We start from the raw sequence: 15295 nt of genomic DNA, 5'->3' as shown, positions 1-15295 counted from the left end.
GGGAGGATGAGGAACTGTGGGCGCCGGTGGGAAGGAAAGGGGAAGGAGAAGGGAACTGCGCCATTAGGGGCGGGGCCGAGTGGGCAACGCGGGCTTTGCTCCCGCGCTATGGTAATTATGGCGGGAACAGGGGCGCAGGAAGGAGGGGACCTCGCACACTGAGGGGCCGAGGGCAAACGGGGAAGCCAAGGTCAGCCAGAGTTCGCTGACTTCTGGGAGCAACATGGGGGGTGTAACTACGCTAGAGGGGGATCTAGCGGGGTGGGGGGGGGTCAACTGGGTTGCTGCTGCTAAGGGGAAGGGGGAGCTGTTCTGGAGCGGGGTGGTCGAGACGGGAGGGCACCGTCGGTGGGATATACGGGTACGTGGGAACCGGGTGAGGAGCTGGGTTAAAAAAGGGGATGGCTAGTCAACAATGGGGGGGGAGGGGGGGGGGTAAAGAGCCCCCCAACCCGGCTGATCACATGGAATGTGAGAGGGCTGAATGGGCCAATTAAAAGGGCACGGGTATTCGCACACCTAAAGAAATTAAAAGCAGATGTGTCTATGTTGCAGGAGATGCACCTGAAACTGACTGACCAGGTCAGACTACGTAAAGGATGGGTGGGGCAGGTGTTTCATTCGGGTTTAGATGCGAAGCATAGGGGGGTGGCTATTTTAGTGGGGAAACGGGTACTGTTTGAGGCAAAGACCATAGTGGCGGACAGTGGGGGTAGATACGTGATGGTGAGTGGCAGATTGCAAGGGGAGGCGGTGGTTCTGGTGAACGTATACGCCCCGAACTGGGATGATGCAAACTTCATGAGGCGTATGTTGGGGCGTATCCCGGACCTGGAGGCGGGAAAGTTGGTAATGGGGGGAGACTTCAATACGGTGCTTGATCCAGGGCTGGACCGGTCGAGGTCCAGGACCGGGAGGAGGCCGGCAGCGGCCAAGGTGCTTAAGGACTTCATGGAGCAGATGGGAGGAGTAGACCCCTGGAGATTTATTAGTCCTAGGAGTAAGGAGTTCTCATTTTTCTCCCATGTTCACAAGGTATATTCACGGATAGACTTTTTTTATCCTGGGAAGGGCACTGATTCCGAAGGTGACAGGGATGGAGTATACGGCCATAGCCATCTCGGGCCACGCTCCACATTGGGTAGATCTGGAGGTAGGAGAGGAAAAAGAACAGCACCCACTCTGGAGAATGGATATGGGCTTATTGGCGGATGAGGGGGTATGTCTAAGGGTGAGGGGGTGTATCGAAAGGTACGTGGAGCTTAATGACAATGGAGAGGTTCAGGTGGGAGTGGTCTGGGAGGCGTTGAAGGCGGTGGTCAGAGGGGAACTGATATCCATAAGGGCACATAAAGGGAAGCAAGAGGGTAAAGAAAGGGAGCAATTGTTGAGAGAACGTCTGAGGGTGGACAGGCAATATGCAGAGGCACCGGAGGAGGGACTGTACAGGGAAAGACAAAGGTTACATGTGGAATTTGACCTGCTGACCACGGGTAAGGCAGAGGCACAGTGGAGGAGGGCACAGGGTGTACAGTATGAGTATGGAGAGAAGGCGAGTCGGCTACTGGCCCAACAATTGAGGAAGAGGGGAGCGGCGAGGGAGATAGGTGGGGTGAGAGATGAGGAGGGAGAGATGGAACGGGGAGCGGAGAGAGTGAACGGGGTGCTCAAGGCATTCTATGAGAGGTTGTATAAGGCTCAGCCCCGGAAGGGAAAGAGGGAATGATGCATTTCCTGGATCAGCTGGAATTCCCGAAGGTGGAGGAGCAGGAGAGGGCGGGACTGGGAGCACAGATTGAGGTGGAGGAGGTGGTAAAGGGGATTGGGAGCATGCAGGCGGGGAAGGCCCCGGGACCGGATGGGTTCCCGGTGGAATTTTATAGGAAATATATGGACCTACTGGCCCCGCTTTTGACAAGAACCTTTAATGAGGCCAGGGAAAGGGGGAAGTTGCCCCCGACTATGTCGGAGGCGACGTATCGTTACTTTTGAAGAAGGAAAAAGACCCGCTGCAGTGTGGGTCCTACAGACCCATTTCCCTTTTGAACGTGGATGCTAAGCTCCTGGCCAAGGTGATGGCGACGAGGATAGAGGATTGTGTCCCGGGGGTGGTCCACGAGGATCAAACTGGGTTCGTTAAGGGGAGACAGCTGAACACGAACATACGGAGGCTGTTAGGGGTGATGATGATGCCCCCACCAGAAGGGGAGGCGGAGATAGTGGTGGCGATGGATGCCGAGAAAGCATTTGACAGGGTCGAGTGGGACTACCTGTGGGAAGTGTTGAGGAGATTTGGTTTCGGTGAAGGGTTCATTGGATGGGTACAGCTGCTATATAGGGCCCCAGTGGCAAGTGTGATCACGAACAGGCAGAGGTCTGACTACTTCCGTCTTTATAGAGGGACGAGGCAGCGGTGTCCCCTGTCTCCGTTACTGTTTGCATTGGTAATTGAGCCCCTGGCCATAGCACTGAGGGGCTCCAGGAAGTGGAGGGGAGTACTCAGGGGAGGAGAAGAACACCGGGTATCATTGTATGCAGATGATTTACTGCTCTATGTTGCGGACCCGATGGAGGGGATGCCTGAGATAATGCAGACGCTGGGGGAGTTTGGGGAATTCTCGGGGTACAAACTGAACATGGGGAAGAGTGAGTTGTTTGTAGTACATTCGGGGGAGCAGAGCAGGGGAATAGAGGATTTACCGCTGAGGAGGGTAACAAGGGATTTCTGGTACTTGGGGATCCAGATAGCCAGGAGTTGGGGAACTTTACATAGGCTTAATTTAACACGATTGGTGGAACAGATGGAGGAGGATTTTAAGAGATGGGACATGGTGCCCCTGTCACTGGTGGGGAGGGTGCAGGCGGTCAAAATGGTAGTCCTCCCGAGATTCCTTTTTGTGTTTCAGTGCCTCCCGGTGATGGTCACAAAGGCTTTTTTCAAGAAGATCGAGAAAAGCGTTATGAGTTTTGTGTGGGCTGGGAAGGTCCCGAGAGTGAGGAGGTTTTTTTTGCAGCATAGCAGGGATCGGGGGGGACTGGCACTACCGAGCTTAAGTGAATACTATTGGGCCGCCAATATTTCAATGGTGTGTAAGTGGATGGGAGAAGGGGAGGGAGCGGCGTGGAAGAGATTGGAGATGGCGTCCTGCAAAGGAACCAGCCTACAAGCACTGGTGACGGCACCGCTGCCGTTCTCCCCGAAGAAATACACCACAAGTCCATGGTGGTCGCAACATTGAAAATTTGGGGGCAGTGGAGACGGCATAGGGGAACGACGGGAACCTCGGTGCGGTCCCCGATAAGAAATAATCAAAGGTTTGTCCTGGGGAGAATAGATGGGGGATTTGGAGCATGGCAGAGAGCAGGGATTGTGCAACTGAGGGATCTGTTCTTGGATGGGACGTTTGCGAGTCTGGGAGCGCTGACGGAAAAATATGGGTTGCCCCAAGGGAATGAATTTCGATACATGCAACTGAGGGCTTTTGCGAGGCAACAGGTGAGGGAGTTTCCGCAGCTCCCGACGCAGGAGATTCAGGATAGAGTGATCTCAGGGACATGGGTGGGGGATGGTAGGGTGTCAGATATATACAGGGAAATGAGAGACGAGGGGGAGAACATGGTGGATGAGCTGAAAGGAAAATGGGAGGAAGAGCTGGGGGAAGAGATCGAAGAGGGGCTGTGGGCAGATGCCCTACGTAGGGTAAACTCTTCGTCCTCGTGCGCCAGGCTTAGCCTGATACAATTTAAGGTCTTGCACAGGGCACATATGACCAGAGCAAGGCTCAGTAAATTTTTCGGGGTAGAGGATAGGTGTGGGAGATGCTCGAGAAGCCCAGCAAACCACACCCACATGTTTTGGTCATGCCCGGCACTGCAGGGGTTCTGGGTGGGGGTGGTGAAGGTGCTTTCAAAGGTGGTGGGGGTCCGGGTCGAGCCAGGCTGGGGGCTGGCTATATTCGGGGTTGCAGAAGAGCCGGGAGTGCAGGAGGCGAGAGAGGCTGACGTTTTGGCCTTTGCGTCCCTAGTATCCCGGCGAAGGATACTGCTTATGTGGAAGGAAGCCAAGCCTCCGGGCGTGGAGACCTGGATAAACGACATGGCAGGGTTTATAAAACTAGAACGGATAAAGTTTGCACTAAGGGGTTCAGCTCAGGGGTTCACCAGGCGGTGGCAACCGTTCATTAACTACCTCGCAGAACGATAAAGGAAACGAGAAGGTAGCAGCAGCAACCCAGGGGAGAAGGGCGGGGGGAGGGCCCAGGTGGGTCCTCAGGGGTGTTTTTGTAAAGATATTGGTACTTGGTTATGTATATTGAATTGAAGTGCTGATTTTATTATTTGGGAGGGCTATTATTTTTGTTATGGCAGTTGCCATTTAGTTTATATATTATTTATTTATTTGTTAAAATACGGTCACGGTTATTTATATTGTTTTGCTGTTGTAAAAAGGGGGAAAACCTTTGATTTGTTTTGTATGACCGAAAAAGTTGAATAAAATATATTTTAAAAAAAAGAAAGCATCCTATCGGGCTGCATCACAGCCTGGTATGGCAACTGCTCGGCCCAGGACAGTAAGAAACTACAGAGAGGCGTGAGCACGGCCCAGTCCATCACACAAACCTGCCTCCCATCCATTCACTCCATCTGCACCCCCCGCTGCCTGGGGAAAGCGGGCAGTATAATCAAAGATCCCTCCCACCCGGCTTACTCACTCTTCCAACTTCTTCCATCGGGCAGGAGATACAGAAGTCTGAGAACACGGACGAACAGACTCAAAAACATCTTCTTCCCCACTGTCACCAGACTCCTAAATGACCCTCTTATGGACTGACTTCATTAACACTACACCCTGTATGCTTCATCCGATGCCAGTGCTTGTGTAGTTACATTGCATATGTTGTGTTGCCCTATTATGTATTTTCTTTTATTCCCTTTTCTTCTTGTGTACTTAATGATCTGTTGAGCTGCTCACAGAAAAATACTTTTCACTGTACCTCGGTACACGTGACAATAAACAAATCCAATCCAATCCAATTACAGCGCAGTACAGGCCTTTCGGCCCTCGATGTTGTGCCGACTAGTCTAAAGCCCATCTACACTATTCCCTTATCGTCCATATGTCTATCCAATGACCATTTGAATGCCCTTAGTGTTGGCGAGTCCACAACTGTTGCAGGCAGGGCATTCCACGCCCTTACCACTCTGAGTAAAGAACCTACCTCTGACATCTGTCCTATATCTATCTCCCCTCATTTTAAAGCTATGTCCCCTCGTGCTAGATATCACCATCCGAGGAAAAAGGCTCTCACTGTCCACCCTATCTAATGCTCTGATCATCTTGTATGCCTCAATTAATTCACCTTTTAACCTTCTTCTCTCTAACGAAAACAGCCTCAAGTCCCTCGGCCTTCCCTCATAAGATCTTCCCTCCATACCAGGAAATCTCCTCTGCACCCTTTCCAATGCTTCCACATCCTTCCTATAATGCAGCGACCAGAATTGCACGCAATACTCCAAATGCGGCCGCACCAGAGTTTTTTACAGCTGCAACATGACCTCATGGCTCCAAAACTCAATCCCTCTACCAATAAAAGTTAACACACCGTATGCCTTCTTAAGAACCCTCTCAACCGGGTGGCAACTTTCAGGGATCTATGTACATGGACACCGAGATCTCTCTGCTCATCCACACTTCCAAGAATCTTACCATTAGCCCAGTACTCTGTCTTCCTGTTATTCCTTCCAAAATGAATCACCTCACACTTTTCTGTATCAAACTCCATTTGCCACCTCTCAGCCCAGCTCTGTAACTTGTAACATCCTTCCGCACTGTCCACAACTCCACCGACTTTAGTGTCATCTGCAAATTTACTCACACATCCTTCTACGCCCTCCTCCAGGTCATTTATAAAAATGACAAACAGCATGGCCCCAAAACAGATCCTTGTGGTATATCACTAGTAACTGGACTCCAGGCTGAACATTTCCCATCAACCACCACCCTTTGTTTTCTTCCAGCTAGCCAATTCCTGATCCAAACTGCTAAATCACCCTGAATCCCATGCCTCCGTAATTTCTGCAATAGCCTACCGTGGGGAACCTTATCAAACGCTTTACTGAAATCCATATACACCACATCAACTGCTTTACCCTCATCCACCTGCTAGGTCACCTTCTCAAAGAATGCTATAAGGTTTGTGAGGCACGACACCCTTCACAAAACCGTGTTGACTATCTCTAATCAAATTATTCCTTTCCAGATGATTATACATCCTATCTCTTATAAACCTTTCCAAGACTTTGCCCACAACAGAAGTAAGGTTCACCGGTCTATAGTTACCGGGGTTGTCTCTACTCCCCTTCTTGAACAAGTGGACAACATTTGCTATCCTCCAGTCTTCTGGTACTATTCCTGTCGACAAAGATGACTTAAAGATCAAAGCCAAAGGCTCAGCAATCTCCTCCCTAGCTTCACAGAGAATCCTAGCATAAATCCCATCCAGCCCAGGGGACTTATCTATTTTCACTTTCCAGAATTTCTAACACCTCCTCCTTATGAACCTCAAGCCCTTCTAGTCTAGTAGCCTGTATCTCAGTATTCTCCTCGACAACATTGACTTTTTCCTGTGTGAAAACTGACAAAAAATATTCAGTTAACACCTCTCCTATCTCCTCGGATTCCACGCACAACTTCCCAATACTGTCCTTGACTGGCCCTACTCTTACCCTAGTCATTCTTTTATTCCTGACATATCTATACAAAGCTTTAGGGTTATCCTTGATCCTACCTGCCAAAGACTTCTCATGTCCCCTCCTGGCTCTTCTTAGCTCTCTCTTTAGGTCCTTCCTAGCTAACTTGTAACTCTCGAGCGCCCTAACTGAACCTTCATGTCTCATCTTTACATAAGTCTCCTTCTTCCTCTTGACAAGTGTTTCAACTGCTATAGTAAACCACGGCTCTCTTGCTCGACCACTTCCTCCCTGCCTGACAGGCACATACTTATCAAGGACACGCAGTAGCTGTTCCTTGAACAAGCTCCACATTTCCATTGTGCCCATCCCCTGCAGTTTTCTTCTCCATCCGATGCATCCCAAGTCTTGCCTCATCGAATCATAATTACCTTTCCCCAGATATAACTCTTGCCCTGCGGTATATACCTATCCCTTTCCATCGCTAAAGTAAACGTAATCGAATTGTGGTCACTATCACCAAAGTGCGCACCTACCTCCAAATCTAACACCTGTCCTGGTTCATTACCCAGTACCAAATCCAATATGGCTTTGCCTCTCGTTGGCCTATCTACATACTGTGTCAGGAAACCATCCTGCAAACATTGGACAAAAACGGACCCATCTGAAGTACTCGAACTATAGCGTTTCCAGTCAATATTTGGAAAGTTAAAGTCCCCCATAACAACTACCCTGTTACTTTCGCTCATATCCAGAATCATCTTTGCAATCCTTTCCGCTACATCTCTGGAACTTTTCGGAGACCTATAGAAAACCCCTAACAGGGTGACCTCTCCTTTCCTGTTTCTTTTTTTTTTTTTAAATAATATTTTATTGAAAATTTTTGGTCAACCAACACAGTACATTGTGCATCCTTTACACAACATTATAACAATACAGATAATAATGACCTTTTTTATTTAAACAAGAACAAAAGAAAACAACAACAAATAAATAAATATTAAATAACAAAAAAAAAAAAAAAAAACTAGCCCTAATTGGCAACTGCCTTGTCTCAGGCCACCCCCCCCCCACCCCCCACCCCCCAAGTTCTGGGCTGCTGCTGCTGCCTTCTTTGTTCTCCCCTATCTATCTTTCCGCAAGATATTCGATGAACGGTTGCCACCGCCTTGTAAACCCTTGAGCCGACCCCCTTAGGACGAACTTAATCCGCTCTAACTTTATGAACCCCGCCATATCATTTATCCAGGTCTCCACCCCCGGGGGCTTGGCTTCTTTCCACATTAGCAATATTCTGCGCCGGGCTACTAGGGACGCAAAGGCCAAAACATCGGCCTCTTTCGCCTCCTGCACTCCCGGCTCTTGTGCAACCCCAAATATAGCCAACCCCCAGCTTGGTTCGACCCGGACTCCTACTACTTTCGAAAGCACCTTTGTCACCCCCATCCAAAACCCCTGTAGTGCCGGACATGACCAAAACATATGGGTATGATTCGCTGGGCTTCTCGAGCACCTCGCACACCTATCCTCCACCCCAAAAAATTTACTGAGCCGTGTTCCAGTCATATGTGCCCTGTGTAATACCTTAAACTGAATCAGGCTTAGCCTGGCGCACGAGGACGACGAGTTTACCCTGTTTAGGGCATCTGCCCACATCCCCTCCTCAATCTCCTCCCCTAGCTCTTCTTCCCATTTCCCTTTTAGTTCGTCCATCATAGTCTCCCCTTCGTCTCTCATTTCCCTATATATATCCGACACCTTACCGTCCCCCACCCATTTCTTTGAGATGACTCTGTCCTGCACCTCTTGTGTCGGGAGCTGCGGGAATTCCCTCACCTGCTGCCTCGCAAAAGCCCTCAATTGCATGTACCTGAATGCATTCCCTTGGGGCAACCCATATTTCTCGGTCAGCGCTCCCAGACTCGCAAACTTCCCATCCACAAATAGATCTTTCAATTGCGTTATACCTGCTCTTTGCCACATTCCATATCCCCCATCCATTCCCCCCGGGGCAAACCTATGGTTGTTTCTTATCGGGGACCCCCCCAGTGCTCCGGTCTTTCCCCTATGTCGTCTCCACTGTCCCCAAATCTTCAGTGTAGCTACCACCACCGGACTCGTGGTATAGTTCCTTGGTGAGAACGGCAATGGGGCTGTCACCATAGCCTGCAGGCTGGTCCCCCTACAGGACGCCCTCTCTAATCTCTTCCACGCCGCTCCTTCCTCCTCTCCCATCCACTTACTCACCATTGAAATATTAGCGGCCCAATAATACTCACTTAGGCTCGGTAGTGCCAGCCCCCCCCTATCCCTACTACGCTGTAAGAATCCCTTCCTCACTCTCGGAGTCTTCCCGGCCCAAACAAAACCCATGATACTCTTTTCTATCCTTTTGAAAAAAGCCTTCGTGATCACCACCGGGAGACACTGAAACACAAAAAGGAATCTCGGGAGGACCACCATCTTAACTGCCTGCACCCTCCCTGCCATTGACAATGCTACCATGTCCCATCTCTTGAAATCTTCCTCCATCTGTTCCACCAACCGCGTCAAATTTAGCCTGTGCAATGTGCCCCAATTCTTAGCTATCTGGATCCCCAGGTAACGAAAGTCTCTTGTTACCTTCCTCAACGGTAGGTCTTCTATTTCTCTACTCTGCTCCCCTGGATGCACCACAAACAGCTCACTCTTTCCCATGTTCAATTTATACCCTGAAAAATCCCCAAACTCCCCAAGTATCCGCATTATTTCTGGCATCCCCTCCGCTGGATCCGCCACATATAGTAGCAGATCATCCGCATATAAAGATACCCGGTGTTCTTCTCCTCCCCTAAGTATTCCCCTCCATCCCTTGGAACCTCTCAGCGCTATCGCCAGGGGCTCAATCGCCAGTGCAAACAGTAATGGGGACAGAGGACATCCCTGCCTTGTCCCTCTGTGGAGCCGAAAATATGCCGATCCCCGTCCATTCGTGACCACACTCGCCACTGGGGCCCTATACAACAGCTGCACCCATCTAACATACCCCTCTCCGAACCCAAATCTCCTCAACACCTCCCACAGATAATCCCACTCCACTCTATCAAATGCTTTCTCGGCATCCATCGCCACTACTATCTCCGTTTCACCCTCTGGTGGGGCCATCATCATTACGCCTAACAACCTCCGTATGTTCGTGTTCAGCTGTCTCCCCTTCACAAACCCAGTTTGGTCCTCATGAACCACCCCCGGGACACATTCCTCTATTCTCATTGCCATTACCTTGGCCAAGACCTTGGCATCTACATTGAGGAGGGAGATTGGTCTGTAGGACCCGCATTGTAGCGGATCCTTTTCCTTCTTTAAAAGAAGCGATATCGTTGCTTCTGACATAGTCGGGGGCAGTTGTCCCCTTTCCTTTGCCTCGTTGAAGGTCCTCGTCAGTAGCGGGGCGAGCAAGTCCAAATATTTTCTGTAAAATTCAACTGGGAATCCGTCCGGTCCCGGGGCCTTTCCCGTCTGCATGTTCCTAATTCCTTTCACCACTTCTTCTACCGTGATCTGTGCTCCCAATCCCATCCTTTCCTGCTCTTCCACCTTGGGAATTTCCAGCCGATCCAAAAACTCCATCATTCTCTCCCTCCCATCCGGGGGTTGAGCTTCATACAATTTTTTATAAAATGTCTTGAACACTTCATTCACTCTCTCCGCTCCCCGCTCCGTCTCTCCATCTTCGTCTCTCACCCCCCCTATTTCCCTCGCTGCTCCCCTTTTCCTCAATTGGTGTGCCAGCAATCTGCTCGCCTTCTCTCCATATTCATACTGTACACCCTGCGCCTTCCTCCATTGTGCCTCTGCAGTGCCTGTGGTCAGCAAGTCAAATTCCACATGCAGCCTTTGCCTTTCCCTATACAGTCCCTCCTCCGGTGCTTCCGCATACTGTCTGTCCACCCTCAAAAGTTCTTGCAACAACCGCTCCCGTTCCTTACTCTCCTGCTTCCCTTTATGTGTCCTTATTGATATCAGCTCCCCCTAACCACCGCCTTCAACGCCTCCCAGACCACTCCCACCTGAACCTCCCCATTGTCATTGAGTTCCAAGTACTTTTCAATGCATCCCCTCACCCTTAAGCACACTCCCTCATCCGCCATTAGTCCCATATCCATTCTCCAGGGTGGACGCCCTCTTGTTTCCTCCCCTATCTCCAAGTCTACCCAGTGTGGGGCATGATCCGAAATGGCTATAGCCGTATATTCCGTTCCCCTCACCCTCGGGATCAATGCCCTACCCAACACAAAAAAGTCTATGCGTGAATAGACTTTATGGACATAGGAGAAAAACGAGAACTCCTTACTCCTAGGTCTACTGAATCTCCACGGGTCCACCCCTCCCATCTGCTCCATAAAATCCTTAAGCACCTTGGCTGCTGCCGGCCTCCTACCAGTCCTGGACTTCGACCTATCCAGCCTTGGTTCCAACACCGTGTTAAAGTCTCCCCCCATTATCAGCTTTCCGGTCTCTAGGTCTGGGATGCGTCCTAGCATTCGCCTCATAAAATTGGCATCGTCCCAATTCGGGGCATACACGTTTACCAACACCACCATCTCTCCCTGTAATTTGCCACTCACCATCACGTATCTGCCCCCGTTATCCGCCACGATAGTCTTTGCCTCGAACATTACCCGCTTCCCCACTAATATAGCCACCCCCCTGTTTTTCGCATCCAGCCCCGAATGGAACACCTGCCCTACCCATCCTTTGCGCAACCTAACCTGATCTATCAGTTTCAGGTGCGTTTCCTGTAACATGACCACATCTGCTTTAAGTTTCTTAAGGTGTGCGAGTACTCGTGCCCTCTTTATCGGCCCATTAAGCCCCCTCACGTTCCACGTGATCAGCCGAGTTGGGGGGCTTCCCACCCCCCCCCCCTTGCCGGTTAGCCATCATCTTTTTCCAGCTTCTCGCCCAGTTCCCACGCGGCTGTATTTCTCCCAGACGGTGCCCCCCCGCCCATCCTTTCCCGCACCCACTCCCCCTTTCCCCAGCAGCAGCAACCCAGTAATTCCCCCCTCCCCCCCCCCCCCCCGCTAGACCCCCCGCTAGCGTAATTACTCCCCCCATGTTGCTCCCAGAAGTCAGCAAACTCTGGCTGACCTCGGCTTCCCCCCATGATCACGGCTCGCCCCGTGCGGTGCCCCCTCCTTCCTGCTTCTCTATTCCCGCCATAATTATCATAGCGCGGGAACCAAGCCCGCGCCTCTCCCTCGGCCCCGCCTCCCATGGCCAACGCCCCATCTCCTCTCCCTCCCCACCTCCCCCCATCACCACCTGTGGGAGAAAGAAAAGTTACCATACCGCAGGATTAATCATACAATCCCTCTTCGCCCCCCCCCCCCCCCCCCCACTCGTCCCACCACTTTGTCCAAACGTTAATTTTCGTAGTCCAATCATTCCAATTTTTCTTCTACAATAAAAGTCCACGCTTCATCCGCCGTCTCAAAGTAGTGGTGCCTCCCTTGATATGTGACCCACAGTCTTGCCGGTTGCAGCATTCCAAACTTTATCTTTTTTTTGTGAAGTACCGCTTTGGCCCGATTAAAGCTCGCCCTCCTTCTCGCCACCTCCGCACTCCAATCTTGATAGACGCGGATCACCGCGTTCTCCCATTTACTACACCGAGTTTTCTTCGCCCATCTAAGGACCATTTCTCTATCCTTAAAACGGAGAAATCTCACCACTATGGCTCTGGGAGCTTCTCTTGCTCTCGGTCCTCGCACCATAACTCGGTATGCTCCCTCCACCTCCAACGGACCCGTCGGGGCCTCCACTCCCATTAACGAGTGCAGCATCGTGCTCACATATGCCCCGACGTCCGCCCCCTCCACACCTTCAGGAAGGCCAAGAATCCTCAAGTTGTTCCTCCTTGCGTTATTTTCCAGTGCCTCCAACCTCTCCACAGATCGTTTCTGGTGTGCCTCCTGTATCTCCGACTTCACCACCAGGCCCTGTATGTCGTTTTCATTCTCTGCTGCTTTCGCCTTCACGACCCGAAGCTCCTGCTCCTGGGTCTTTTGTTCCTCTTTCAGCCCTTCAATCGCCTGTAATATCGGGGCCAACAACTCTTTCTTCATTTCCTTTTTTATCTCCTCCACGCAGCGTTTCAAAAACTCTTGTTGTTCAGGGCCCCATATGAAACTGCCACCTTCCGACGCCATCTTGGTTTCTGCTTGCCTTCCTTGCCGTTGTTCCAAAGGATCCGCTGCAATCCGGCCACTTTCCTCTCCTTTTTCCATCCGTGTCCAGGGGGAACACCCTTCTGGTTTACCGCACGGTGTTTTCAGCCGTTAAAATTGCCGTTGGGGCTCCTATCAAGAGCCCAAAAGTCCGTTTCACAGGGAGCTGCCGAAACGTGCGACTCAGCTGGTCATCGCCGCACCCGGAAGTCCCTTTCCTGTTTCTAACCTCAGCCTGTACTACCTCAGTAGACGAGTCCTCATCAAACTTCCTTTCTGCCACCGTAATACTGTCCTTGACTAACAATGCCACCCCTCCCCCTCTTTTACCACCTTCCCTGAGCTTACTGAAATATCTAAACCCCGGCACCTGCAACAACCATTCCTGTCCCTGCTTTATCCATGTCTCCGAAATGGCCGCAACATCGAAGTCCCAGGTACCAACCCATGCCGCAAGTTCACCCACCTTATTCTGGATGCTCCTGGCATTGAAGTCGACACACTTTAAACCACATTCCTGCCTGCCGGTACACTCCTGCAACTTTGAAACCTTACTCATGACCTCACTACTCTCAACCTCCTGTATACTGGAGCTACAATTCAGGTTCCCAATCCCCTGCTGAACTCGTTTAAACCCTCCCGAAGAGCATTAGCAAATTTCCCCCCCAGGATATTGGTACCCCTCTGGTCCAGGTGTAGACCATCCGGTTTGTAGAGGTCCCACCTACCCCAGAATATGCCCCAATTATCCAAACTCCAGACAGACAGTTTCCCAAGGTCGGAATCAAATCTGGACCCCTGGCGCTATGAGGCAGCAGTGCTAACCACTGTGCCGCCATGCTGCCCGATCAGAGAGCTGGAGAATCTTTAAAGTCTGTGCATGAAGTTTGTTTGAACCAGACATATTTACAACATGCCAGTAATTTGGAATTGTGCGAGATGATCTGCAGGTGGGGAGGATGAATCTAAGTTGATACTTATCACAATTTCCTATCAAAAGGTTTTACATTTATTATTGGTCGCAGCTGAAGCAATTGTATTGCTGATTCTGATCATTCTAGTAGCATTACTAAGTTATCTATGGTATGAAATCAAGAAAACATGCTTAGAAATATGCTTTGGGCAGCACGGTAGCTTTGTGGATAGCACATTTGCTTCACAGCTCCAGGGTCCCAGGTTCGATTCCCGCTTGGGTCACTGTCTGTGCGGAGTCTGCACATCCTCCCCGTGTGTGCGTGGGTTTACTCCGGGTGCTCCGGTTTCCTCCCACAGCCCAAAGATGTGCAGGTTAGGTGGATTGGCCATGATAAATTGCCCTTAGTGTCCAAAATTGCCCTTAGTGTTGGGTGGGGTTACTGGCTTATGGGGATAGGGTGGCGGTGTTGACCTTGGGTAGGGTGCTCTTTCCAAGAGCCGGTGCAGACTTGATGGGCTGAATGGCCTCCTTCTGCACTGTAAATTCTATGAAATAGCTTAAAATTGCGAGGCTAGCCAGAAATTAGTTGTGAGAAGTTAATAAGGATATTCTCTCTCGGGTTGGGGAGATCTGCAAAAAATTACTGTCTAATAACACAATAAAATCTTCAGCAATGTGTTGACTATTATACGACTATTTCAGTCTCTTTTCCTCTCTTATCGGGAACGTTTCCAGGATTGACAAATACAGCACAGTGGTTACCTGTTGTCTCTGTCAAGGACATGTGTCTTCCACAGAACCTGAAACAAGACAATCTTGGTGTTTTTGTGGTCTCAAGTCTGACATGTAAACCAGCTGTCTGTGTAAAGATTAAACAGGACGTCCAAACAAGTGATGAGCCACAACCTGACTTCATGGACGTCCAATGGAAATAGGAGGTTTCACTTGAATATCTGTTCCTGACTAATGGACAGTTGAATAAGTGATTGATGTAAGGCCCCAGAAATAATGTTTATGAATGGGCTTTTGAGAGTGATAATCTTATCAGGCAGTGGGCGGTGCACAGTGGTTAGCACTGCTGCCTCATAGCACAAGGGACCCGGGTTCAATTCCAGACTCGCGTGACTGTGTGGAGTTTTCACTTTCTCCCTGCCTCTGTTTGGGTTTCCTCTGGTGCTCCGGTTTCTTCCCACAGTTCAAAGGTGTGAAGGTTAAGCGGATTGGCCATGCAAAATTGTCCCTACACAGTGGTGTGTAGGTCAGGTTAAGGGGCTACAGGGATAGGCCAGGGAAGTGGGTTTGGGTGGCACGCACTTTCAGAGGGTCACTGAAGTCTCGATGGGCCGAATAGCCTCTTTCTGCACTGTCGGGATTCTGTGACCTCAGATATCATAAATCTCTGGAATTCCACAAGTCCTCATTACTCTCCTCTTGAGTATAACAGCTCCCAGTCAGGTAGAGTCAGTCACACGTGTCT

The sequence above is a fragment of the Scyliorhinus torazame genome, chromosome 5 (assembly GCF_047496885.1).
Source record: "Scyliorhinus torazame isolate Kashiwa2021f chromosome 5, sScyTor2.1, whole genome shotgun sequence".
In the NCBI taxonomy this organism is placed as follows: domain Eukaryota; kingdom Metazoa; phylum Chordata; class Chondrichthyes; order Carcharhiniformes; family Scyliorhinidae; genus Scyliorhinus; species Scyliorhinus torazame.
Note: the sequence above shows the minus strand (reverse complement) of the source record.